Source organism: Rhinopithecus bieti, unplaced genomic scaffold, assembly GCF_001698545.2.
Source record: "Rhinopithecus bieti isolate Rb0 unplaced genomic scaffold, ASM169854v2 scaffold_32047, whole genome shotgun sequence".
NCBI lineage: Eukaryota > Metazoa > Chordata > Mammalia > Primates > Cercopithecidae > Rhinopithecus > Rhinopithecus bieti.
Window position 1 is genome coordinate 1,253,197 of NW_016814042.1, and position 11,232 is coordinate 1,264,428.

The 11,232-nt window shown below is 44.0% G+C and overlaps 1 pseudogene; it reads right to left on the reverse strand.

Annotated features, from left to right (window-relative positions):
- Positions 1–6,899: 6,899 nt before the first annotated feature.
- Positions 6,900–8,120, reverse strand: LOC108513568 (SWI/SNF-related matrix-associated actin-dependent regulator of chromatin subfamily E member 1 pseudogene; annotated as a pseudogene).
- Between the last annotated feature and the right edge of the window lie 3,112 nt (positions 8,121–11,232).

Sequence of the window (11,232 nt, forward strand, 5' to 3'; positions counted from 1 at the left end):
AGTCAGGAAAATCAAGCTTGGGAAGTACAGTAGTAAGGAGGCACTGGGATTTGGGCAAGAGCTAGTTAGATGGAGTAGTGGGGTGCAATCATGCCCAAGGTGCATTAAGGAGTGAGATGGAGGTGAGGCAGTAGAGACAAGGAGTTAGATGCCTCTTCTGAGAATCTTAGTTGTGAATGGGGTAGAGTCAGGGAGGGCGGAAACTACAACGAAGGGTATTTTTCTTTGTAGGCAGCATTAAACTTGACTTTGCTTTAATGTTGATGAGAGATTTTGTGGTGGGGGGAGTGAGTTGGGGGATGACAGTGGGGAACACAGAGGAGATAACTGGTCAGATGAACTGCACTAGGGAAAGAGCAGAAGTGGAGATAATGCGTGCCCAGTTGGGACCTGCTTCACCTCAGACATAATAAAGGGAGGCTGGGACTGGGGAGAGGGAGGATGGGTGGCCAGTGCTCTTGTCTGGGGATGGAGGAAACAAGAGAAGCATGGCACGTAGGCTGGGGAGGGATGGCCCAGGGTGATCAAGAGGGAGGTGCTAAGGATTCACCAGATGCCAGATACACCCTAAATGATTTGTAGATGGATTGGATGTAAGGCATGAGATGCAGTCAGTATGGTGCTCAGGACTTTAGCCTGGGAAGCTATTTGAATGATGGTGGCCTTACTCTGACTGGAAGAAGTTAGCAAAGTGGGCAAATCTCTAGCAAGACTGATCAAGATAAATAAAGATATGTCCGGGCATGGTGGCTCACGCCTGTATTCCCAACACTTTGGGAGGCCGAGGTGGGTGGATCGCCTGAGTCAGGAGTTTGAGACCAGCCTGACCAACTTGGAGAAACCCCGTCTCCACTAAAAATATAAAATTAGCCATGCATAGTGGTGCATGCCTGTAATCACAGCTACTTGGGAAGCTGAGGCAGGAGAATCACTTGAACCCGGGAGGCAGATGTTGCGGTGGGCCAAGATCACGCCATTGCGTTCTAGCCTGGGCAACAAGAGCAAAACTCCATCTCAGAAAGAAAAAAAAAGGTAAATAAAGATGCAAAAATGTGCAACATAAATTTGAACAAGCCAGAACTATAGGTACCCTAGATATTTTTAAATGTTAAAAGAAATGTTTAAGCAACTATGAGTCAATATGTTAGTAAACAGAGGCAAAATAGAATATATTTAGAAGACAATATCTAAATTGGCAAAATACAAATTAAAGTCTGACAAAATTGATAATTATGTTAATACTAAAATAATTTCAATTATTGCTTGTCCCAGTGTGTGTGTGTTTATATGTGTGTGTGTGTGTGTATAGGATATATAACTAATATAACTAAATATATTTCTAGGCTTTGATTATTTTGTATATGAATTTTGCTGTGTTTAAGAGATAGATACTTTATATAATTTTTCAAAAAATGGAAAAGAGAGAAAGCTTCACAATTTATTCCTAAAGGTGCAGGGAAGGTACCTGATACTTTCTTCCCTCCACATGATCTTAAACACAAAGTCACGGCACCTGTGAAACTCCTGCACTCGCCTGCACAGGTCTTTACCACCTATTGATGCAGGAAAGACTTTGGGGTAATCCTGACTTTCTCCAGTGACACATTCACCTTGTGAGATGGAAAGAAAGAGGGAAAGCTGGGTAGTGGAAAGGCAGTGGGTGGGGGTGTGAAACCTGGGGCAGGTATGGAGAGTAGTGTGGAGAGATAGGATGGACACTTCCCTGATACATTCTTGTGCTAAGGACAACCAAATATGGGTTTGTTCTCTCTCCAGAAAGCTTGTCTATATATGGAAGCTCACATAGTCATATATGGAATATGAAAGCTCATATATGGAATCTTTTTGCTGAAACTTCCTGTTGGAGATTCCTGATGAAAAGACTTATGATAGTCTTTTATTCCCTCTCATTCTCTCCTTTTCATCAGAATTCTTTATCTTTGTGGACCCGCATGGTCTAGAGTCTGCTCTGGTGGTGCAGGGCGTTCCCTGGCCCTTCTGCCTGGGTTAACCGTATCCACTCCAGCCACCCCTGTGATTATGGGACAGTGCCTTTTCCCTGGGGTTCCCAAGTCTCTTCTGAGCTCAATTCTTGAGACATTAGCTTCCTTCAGTCTTTGCAAAAAGGGTGGACATTGGCCTTGGGCTCCTCACCATCTGGTTTGTTTTAAAAAGCTGAGTGGCAAGTGAGAAATTTGGACGTTGTGGAGAGTGGCTGAAGCAGTGAAGGAAAGTCTCTTTGCACTTTTAAAAGGTGGGATGGCCATCTGGCCTGGCAGAGACAGTCATTTTACATCTCCACTGGTACATGACTGAAGTCATTTACCATTAAGTTCCATTTGAATAAAGTGGTAGTAGACATTTAGGTAATATTACAGGGCAATCAATGTTTAAGAGCCTTAGGGGTATGAGCTTTCCAAATGTAGTTCAGAACCAGTATTTTTAATACTTCGTGTGTGTGTGTGTGTGTGTGTGTGTGTGTGTGTGTAACCTTTTTTGGTCTTTTGGCTTTTCCGCACATAATGGAAGAATTTTCTCCCCTCTCCCTTTCCTTGCACATTCTGAATTGTTTAAGAGTTTCCTGGCTACAGTCCCCTCCCCCTCCCCTTTTCTTTTTTTACTACACTGGGTAGAAGAAGCATGAGGGAAATGTAGTTAAAATTCAAAATGCTTCCCTTTTATCATTACCATGAATCAACACAATAAATGAGCCCCTTCAGAGCACAGTAATAAGAATTTGATAAATCATCAGCCAAAAATTAACTAGATGTCAAAACAATCTTTGGGAAGTGTGATGGATTAGGGGTGATAGCAGCAATTAATCTCCCAGCATGAGTTCACCGGAGAGACACAATGTAGGGAGATGGATGGGGGGATTCAGGCCTGCAAGGTCAGGACACTACTGAAAGGAGTGGGTGGAGGGTGGAGTCTGGCAGGAGGAGGAGTGTGGAGAGAGGGAGAAAGAGAGAGAGGGGGAAAGAGAGGAAGAGGGAGAGAGAGTGAGAGAGAGAGAGAGAGAGAGAGAGAGAGAGAGAGAGAGAGAGAGGATGAGAATCCTCTGAGTCTGCAATCCCCACGCATCCTGCAGCTGCGCTAGAGGTCAGTTACATGTCTTTGAAAAGCTTGCTGCCTCCAGCTGCTCTCTGATGAGACAAGCACTTTTCCTCTTGCGCTAATAAATGCCACAACTCGGCTCATGGGGCTCAACACATGGCCTCCAAGAGTGGCAGACCTTACGGGGCTTAATTTAGAGAGCTGGGGAGCTCCTTGTAAACAACATCTAGGAGGAGTTAAGGGCTCTAGGAGGGAGGAGCAGGCAGGGACGGGAGAGAAGAGGGGAAACTGGAGTCTGGGAAGGGCTACAGCGCCTCCAAGCCAGGGCTCAGCTCTGGGTGCTCCAGGGCTCAGCATGGGGAATCTTGATGAATCCCCGAAAGGAGGAAGAGAGCAGGCGCCAGGCTCATCAATCTCCCTCTTTTGGACAGGGCTGCCTCTTGCATTTATTTATGTTTTCAGCAGAGTTCCTAATATTGAAAGGAATGGCCGTTTGGGGAGGATGCAGACAAGACCCTTGTTTTCCCCTCCCTGGCAATGCTGGAGTCCTCAGGTCTGTCTGTATTGCCACAATTTTGTGATCATGGGCTCATGGGTCTAGACTGGAAAAATGCAGCCTGAACTGATGGGGCTGATGGGGAGGGAGGTGGTGAGAGAGGCAGGAAGGAGGAGAAAGAGAAGGCCAGGCTCCTCTCAGCCAATCTGAAGATCAGATCTTAAACTGTCATGGGAAACAATACTAAGGAGAGCCCTGCCTGGTCCTCTGTGATGCCTGCAATATTTGGGATGCACTGGGTCAGGGGCCTAGGAGCTGGAAAACCTGGGCTGTTCCTTTAGTCCCCTCCAAAAACAGAGTTCTGTTTGACTAAGAGTTAACAGAACTCTTAGTCAGGGCTTTGATGCTGCTCCTGTTGACATTTGTAAGAGCTTCCTGCCTAGGCTTTTTAATCATGAAACAATCATAACACCTGATGACTGTCTAATGCTTTTTTGTTTACAAAGATCTGTGCAAATCCTAGGTCTCTCCTGGGGAGTCTTGATTGTTTTCATGACACACCTTCCTAGTGTACAACAGAATACTAGAGCTTAGCCTATTCAAAACTCCCCAAATCTCAGATACGGAAAGGCAGGCCAGAAAGGTTCAATGATTTGTGGCATATCATTAGACTGATGATAAGGAAAAAAAAATGCCTGTGGAATTCCCTACCCCGGGTGCCTTGAAGGGCATTGCTTGTCTTTAAATTCCATGGCTTCGATACTGGTGGTTCAGGGAGGTGGGGTGACTTAGTCTTGTGTCTAACCCTACTCAAATGCACAGGTATGATGGAAAGTTGAACACTTTTTAGAGCAAATACTTAGTTAGCGTTATCTATCTAATAGCTGCCAGGAAAGAAGGATGGTAACCTGGTCTAGTCTTCAAGAAAACTAAGGAAGACTTACAATATAACTAACCTCTGTGGAAGTGCTTTCCTTGCTACTTACTAGCTGTGGACCCTGAGTTAGTTACCTAATTGCTCTGTGTGTCAGTTTTCTCATCTGTAAAAGGGGAACGACAATCATTCTACCTTGTAAGTTGATATGAGGATCAAATGAGTTTTGTGACCAATGCTTGCTATGTAGTCCTTCAAAATGTTATCATTCTTCTGTAGTTGACAACCTTTTCTTTTGTTCATCATGACCATGGCCTCCTTATTGGCTCCATGGGTTGAAAATGTTCAGAGCAAAGCTGTAGAGCACACTGTGGCTCTTACTCTATGGCTAGGAGCTGATAGGAGGAGGCCTCTATGAAACTGGTGAGAAGGCTAGGGGTGCTGGCCCAGGCCACCCAGGCCACCTGGCCTTCACACTCTGGCTGGTGCTATAGGGCGAGGTCCCAGGATGTCATCCTCTTTTCCAGAGTAGCCTCAGCGGACCACCCTGCTTCGTCCCCTCTATAGGCCATCTCACTGAAGATTGGGTGTTCAGCCTTCAAACAATATTCTGCTTGTGTATAGTACTTTCACCTTTTTCAAGCATCTTCTCATACATTATCTTTTTGTTTCATGTGCACTTTGATGAATGTAGGATAGTCATTCTTCTCTTTCACTTTCCCGTGAGCCAGATTTAATGAGAGAGTTTCTGGATTATCTTGGTAAGTTGGAGACATCTGCCTAACTTATCCATGACTTATTTTTCCTGCTACCAGATTGTTCCAAATGATTGTGCTGGCTGTGAGTTTAGAAGATCTGGCCTTTTGCAGAAATCCTGCTGTTCTCTTTTCAGCTTCTGGGTAAGGGAAAGGCCATTGAGGTTGCCCTCTCCTAATGAGAAGTGACTGTGAACACCAATGGATTCTGGAGAGATGAAGCTTCTCTTTGGGGCTGACAGTCACAGACAATCCATACCTGTTCTTTTTTCAATTTGCTCAATACAGCATTGAGCGTTTCAACAGATTCTGTACCTGTACTATAAACATGTATAAATACTAACAGACGTACACGTGCCTGCACAAACCTGTATCCGTAGTCACAGATTCTATCACATACTCACAGATAACATATACTCACAGATGTAAATACACAGTGTTATCACACAGTTGCATACTGTCACACCCATAGAGTCACACAGAGGCACACAGGCCGAGGCACGCATACATCCACACACAGTCACATATACAAACACAAAGGCACACTGATTCTCTCTCTCTCCATTCTCTCTCTCTCTCTCTGTTTTATACACACACACACACACACACACACACACACACACACACACTCTTAGACAAAGTACGAACCCAGAAAAGAAATGCAGCAGAGGCGTTTGTAGCATTGCATACCCAGCTGGGTCTTGGGAAAGAGTCTCCTCTCCAGCGCATCATGGAGGGATGAGCTTTTGAGAGCAGGTGCTGGGTACCATCCCTGATCTCTTGCCGAGATTTCTAGTATCAGAACTAATCTATACCCTGGATGTTTGCTGACTACCCTGATCCTCAGGAGGCAGGTGTTCAACCCAGGGGCCAGAGTCGAAATTGTTGGGAGACATAGTGTTGCGAGTCGAATTGTTTCCTCCTCCTGCAAAAGATATGTTAAAATTCTAATCCTCAGTACCTCAGAGGTTACTTTATTTGGAAATTGGGTCGTTGCAGGTGGAATTACAGGCATACCTCACAGATATTGTGGCTTCAATTCCAGACCACCATAATAATGTAAATATTACAATAAATTGAGTCACACAAATTGTTTAGGGTGGTGATTGCTGAAGGTTGGGTTGGCTGTGACAATTTCTTAAAATTTTTAAGTTTCTTAAAGTAAGATAACAATGAAGCTTGCCATACCAATTGGCTCTTGTTTTCCAGAAAGATTTCTCTGTAGTATGTCATGCTGTTTGATAGCATTTAACCCACAGAAGAACTTATTTATAAACTGGAGCCAATTTTCTCAAACCTTGCTGCTGTTTTATCAACGAAGTGTACATAATATTCTGAATTCTTTGTTGCCTTTTCAGTAATGTTCACAGCATCTTCACTAGGAGTAAATTCCATCTCAAGAAACCACTTTATTTGCTCATCCATAAATTAATCATCTGTTCAAGTTTTGTCATGAGATTGCAACAATTCAGTCATGTCTCACTGAGTTAGGCTCCACTTCTAGTTCTCTTGCTATTTCCACCACATCTGTAGTGACTTTCTCCATTGAAGCCTTGAACCCCTCAATGTCATCCATGAGGACTGGAATCAACTTCTTCCAGACTCCTGTTCATGAGAATATTTTGACCTCCTCCCATTAATCATGAATGTTCCTTTTTTTAAACCAAAAAACATTTTTTCATTAAAAAAAGTATTTACAACACACAAAATATGGCAAGATTTATTCTTTTTTTCTCATCTTCTGGTATGGGACCTTTGGCGGCTCCTCCACTATTGTGCTGTTGCTCTCCAAGCCAATGTTACTATCACTGGTTCCTTCCTCTGCCATACTGTCTACCCCCTCCTGCCCACTCTCCTTGTCCTCAGGAGTAGACGTGCCTTCTTCACTGTTCTGTTGGCTCTCTGTCATTTCTTCAAGGCACGCCTCGTCCGTCTCCATTGGAATGTTCTTGTCATCTTTCTTCTCCTCACCTTTGTTGGCTGCTTGTTTTTCCTTAGGAACAATGCTGCTCTGTCTATGCTCAGCTTGCTCTGCCACCTCCTTCTCCCTTTTCTCCTGCCTTTTGTAGGCCTGCTCCTCTGCCTGTGCAATCTCAGCTGGAATTTTCTCCATATCCACTTCCACTTTCAGACCACACAGCCTTTTAGGTTCATCGTTAAATGAATCTGTGCTTTCCAGGTATTTCCTCTCCTTCTCCTGGTGTCATTCCTCTATTTGAAGAAGTTCAGCTTCTAGTTTTCACTGATGAATGATTAAGGACTGGACCTGTCATTTGAGGATCTGCATTCTAGCTGTTGTGACAATTGACCGGACATCTGGCACACTCTCACTAAGGATTTCACTGATAAGGCAGTGGTTTCTCTGGAAACGGGCGGTGGCTATATGCTTCATTGGAAAGCTGTCATCATAATCATCTGGATCTTCAGGAGGCTAAATGTTCATGTATGGTTCTCCTTTCTCCATGCGAGACTGTCTCTGTCAACTTTCTTCCTCTAAAGCAGCTTCTGCACAACTTTTTGTTTTATGTAAGCAAGGTATATGGGGGATTTATGATAGGCCTTCATAGATTCATTGTACTCTATCTTTTCCGCTTCGCATTCGTTTAAATATTCTTGTTTTTCTTCACCAGTGAGATCTCACCACATGCCACCAATAATCTTGCCAATCTCCCACAACTTTAAGTCAGGGTTGGAAGCCTTTACTTGGTCCCAGACCTTTCTGCCTGTACCTCATGTAGTGCATCAGCGGCTTATCTGGTGGCTTTGGGGATTTTGGTATCGTAATACCAGAGGATGCGGTGACCTGGCTGTTGGTGCCCGGATTCCCTCCAAGCCTGTAGTTGTTGCAGGCAAGATGACTATATGGATTGTATCTCACTAACCCTGGTGTGCTGGGCATTTGTGTTGCAGGAGCTGGGGTGGGAGGTGGAGTGTAAGATGGTCTTTCCATGGGCAGAGAAAGTGGCTGCAGTTCCGGCTTCGCTTCCCTTTGTCCCGCACCATGAGCGTTCTTAATGGCATCTAGAATTGTGAATCCTTTCCAGAAAATTTTCAATTCACTTTGCTCAGGCCCATCAGAGGAATCAATTCCTAGGGCACCTATAGCCTTACAAAATGTATTTCTTGAATAATAAGACTTGAAAGTCAAAATTGCTCCTTGATCTAGGGGCTGTTGAATGGATTCTTTGTTATCAGACAGGAAAACAACATTCATCTCTTTGTACATCTTTACCAGAGCTCTTAGGTGACCAGGTGCATTGTTAATGAGCAGTAATTTTGAAAAGAATTTTTTTTTCCGAGAAGTAGGTCTCAACAGTGGGCTTAAAATATTCAGTAAAACATGTGATAAGCAGATGTGCTGTAATCCAGGCTTTGTCGTTCCATTACTGGAACACAGGAAGAGTAGATTTAGCATAATTCTTAAGAGCCCTAGGGTTTTCATAATGGGAAATAAGCGTTGGATTCAACTTAAAGTCCCCAACTGCATTCACTCCTAACAAGAGTCAGGCTGCCCTTTGAAACTTGAAACCAGACACTGACTGCTCCTCTTTAGCTGTGAATGTCCTAGATGACATCTTCTTCCAATAGAAGGTTCTTTCATCTGCATTAAAAATGTGTTGTTTAATGTAGCCACCTTCACCAATGATCTTCACTAGATCTTCTGGATGACTTACTATAGCTTCTACATCAGCACTTACTGCTTCACTTGGCACTTTTATTTTACAGAGCTGGCTTTTTTCTTTAAACCTCATGAACCAAGCTCTGCTAGCTTCCAGCTTTTCTTCTGCAGCTTCCTAACCTCTCTCAGTCTTCACATAATTGAAGAGAGTTAGGGCCTTGCACTGGATTAGGTTTTGGCTTAAGGGAGTATTATGGCTGGTTTGATCTTCTATCTAGACCACTAAAGTCTTCTCCATGTCAGCAATAAGGCTGTTTCACTGTCTTATCATTTGTGTGTTCAATGGAGTAGCACTTTTAATTTCCTTCAAGAACTTTTCCTTTGCATTCATAACTTGGCTGTTTGGTGCAAGAGTCCTAGCTTGCAGCTTGTCTCAGCTTTTGACCTGCCTTCCTCACTAAGCTTAGTCATTTCCAGCTTTTCATTTAAAGCGAGAAGCTTGATTCTTCCTTTTACTTGAACACTTACAGGCCATTGTAGGGTGAGTAATTGGCCAAATTTTAATATGTTGTGTCTCAGGGAATAGGAAAACCCCAGGAGAGGGAGAGAAATGGAGAAACTAACAGTCCATGGTGCAGTTCATATACATTTAGAACATATACAACATTTATTAAGTTCACTGTCTTATTTGGGTGTGGTTCATGATGCCCTGAAACAATTACAATAATAACATCAAAGATCATGGACCACAGACCGCCAAGACAGACAAAATAAGTAGTAATAATAAAGGGTGAAATGTTGGGAGAATTACCAAAATGGGACACAAACACACGAAGTGAGTTCATGCTACTGGAAAAATAGCACCAATAGACTTCCTTGTTGTGGGGTTGCCACCAACCTTCAATTTGTAAAAAATGCAATTTCTGTGAAGGGCAAGAAAGTGAAGCGTAATAAGATAAGGTGTGCCTGTAGTTACATTAAGATGAGGTTGTGCTGGAGTAGGTTGGGCTCCCAATCAAATATAACTGGTGTGTTCATAAGAGAAGAGAGACACTCAGGGAGAGGTCACATGATGACAGAGGCAGAGATTGACATAGCTGCCAGCCACGCAAGGCCACTGATTGTCTGCACACCACCAGAAGCTAGGCAAAGCCAAGGAAGGACTCAGACGGTTCATGTCCTTGCCAACACCTGCACTTTGGAGTCTTAGCCTCTAGTGCTTAACTTTGGTTGTAAGCTGCCCAGTTTATGGTGCTTAGTGAAGGCAGCCCCAGGAAGCTAGGACGTATGCATAATTTGAAGGAAAAAAAGATATATGTAATATTTTACCAGAATTTTCTATGTGGAAAATCAAAACAAAATCCTCTTGTTCTGATAAAACAAACATCTCAAATAAAGCGCCCACATTCCTCTAGGCTTCTGCATACAAGTAGAAGGCGACAGGTCTCTGCTCAGACCCTCCTGTGTGTCCGTGTGTCACCTGGTCTGGGGTAGGAAGTGGCCGTCTTGTCATGGCAGCCTCCAAAACCTCCTCCTCTGCCCCAGCTCCTCTCTGGCTTTGGGTCCTCGCTCCACTCCAGCCACACAGACCGCCTCCCTATTCTCAGACTCTCCAGGCAAGCCCCCTCCTCAGGCCCTCACGTAAGCTCCTCCCCTGACTGGAAGGTTGGGACCCAGGCAGCACCCTGGCTCATTCCTTTAAACTTTTGCTCAAATGTCACCTGCTTGGTGAGATCAGCAATTCCTAACAATCACTCCTCCTCATTTCCCCTGACTTTGCTTTAATTTTTTTTTTCCAGAGAACCTATCGCTTTCTGACATACCATATAATTGACTGATTATGTAGATTGTGTGTCTCCCCATGAGAATGTTAGCTCCAAAAGAACATGGATTTTTTTTTTTTCCTGTTTTGCATGCCCTGTTCCTAGAACAGTGTCTGGAATATACTAGGTGCTCAATACATATTTCTGAATGAATGGAAACTTAGTCTCCTGTGTATCTGACTCATCAATGTTACCCTCTGGGACAAAGGAGATCCCTGAAGATTTGATGTTTAGACTTATATGGAGGAGATATAGGTTTAAGAAATGAAGCTGCTGGGCGCAGTGGCTCACCCCTGTAATCCCAGCACTTTGGGAGGCCAAGGAGGGTGGATCACAAGGTCAGGACATCAAGACCATCCTGGCTAACACAGTGAAACCCCATCTCTACTGAAAATACAAAAAATTAGCCTGATGTGGTGGTGGGCACCTGTAGTCCCAGCTACTCTGGAGGCTGAGGCAGGCTAATGGTGTGAACCTGGGAAGTGGAACTTGGAGTGAGCCGAGATTGTGCTGCCACTGCACTCCACAGTCTAGCTTGGGTGACACAGCAAGACTCCGATTCAAAAAAAAAAAGAAGAAGAAGAAAAAATGAGAGGCTGTGCAGGCCAGTG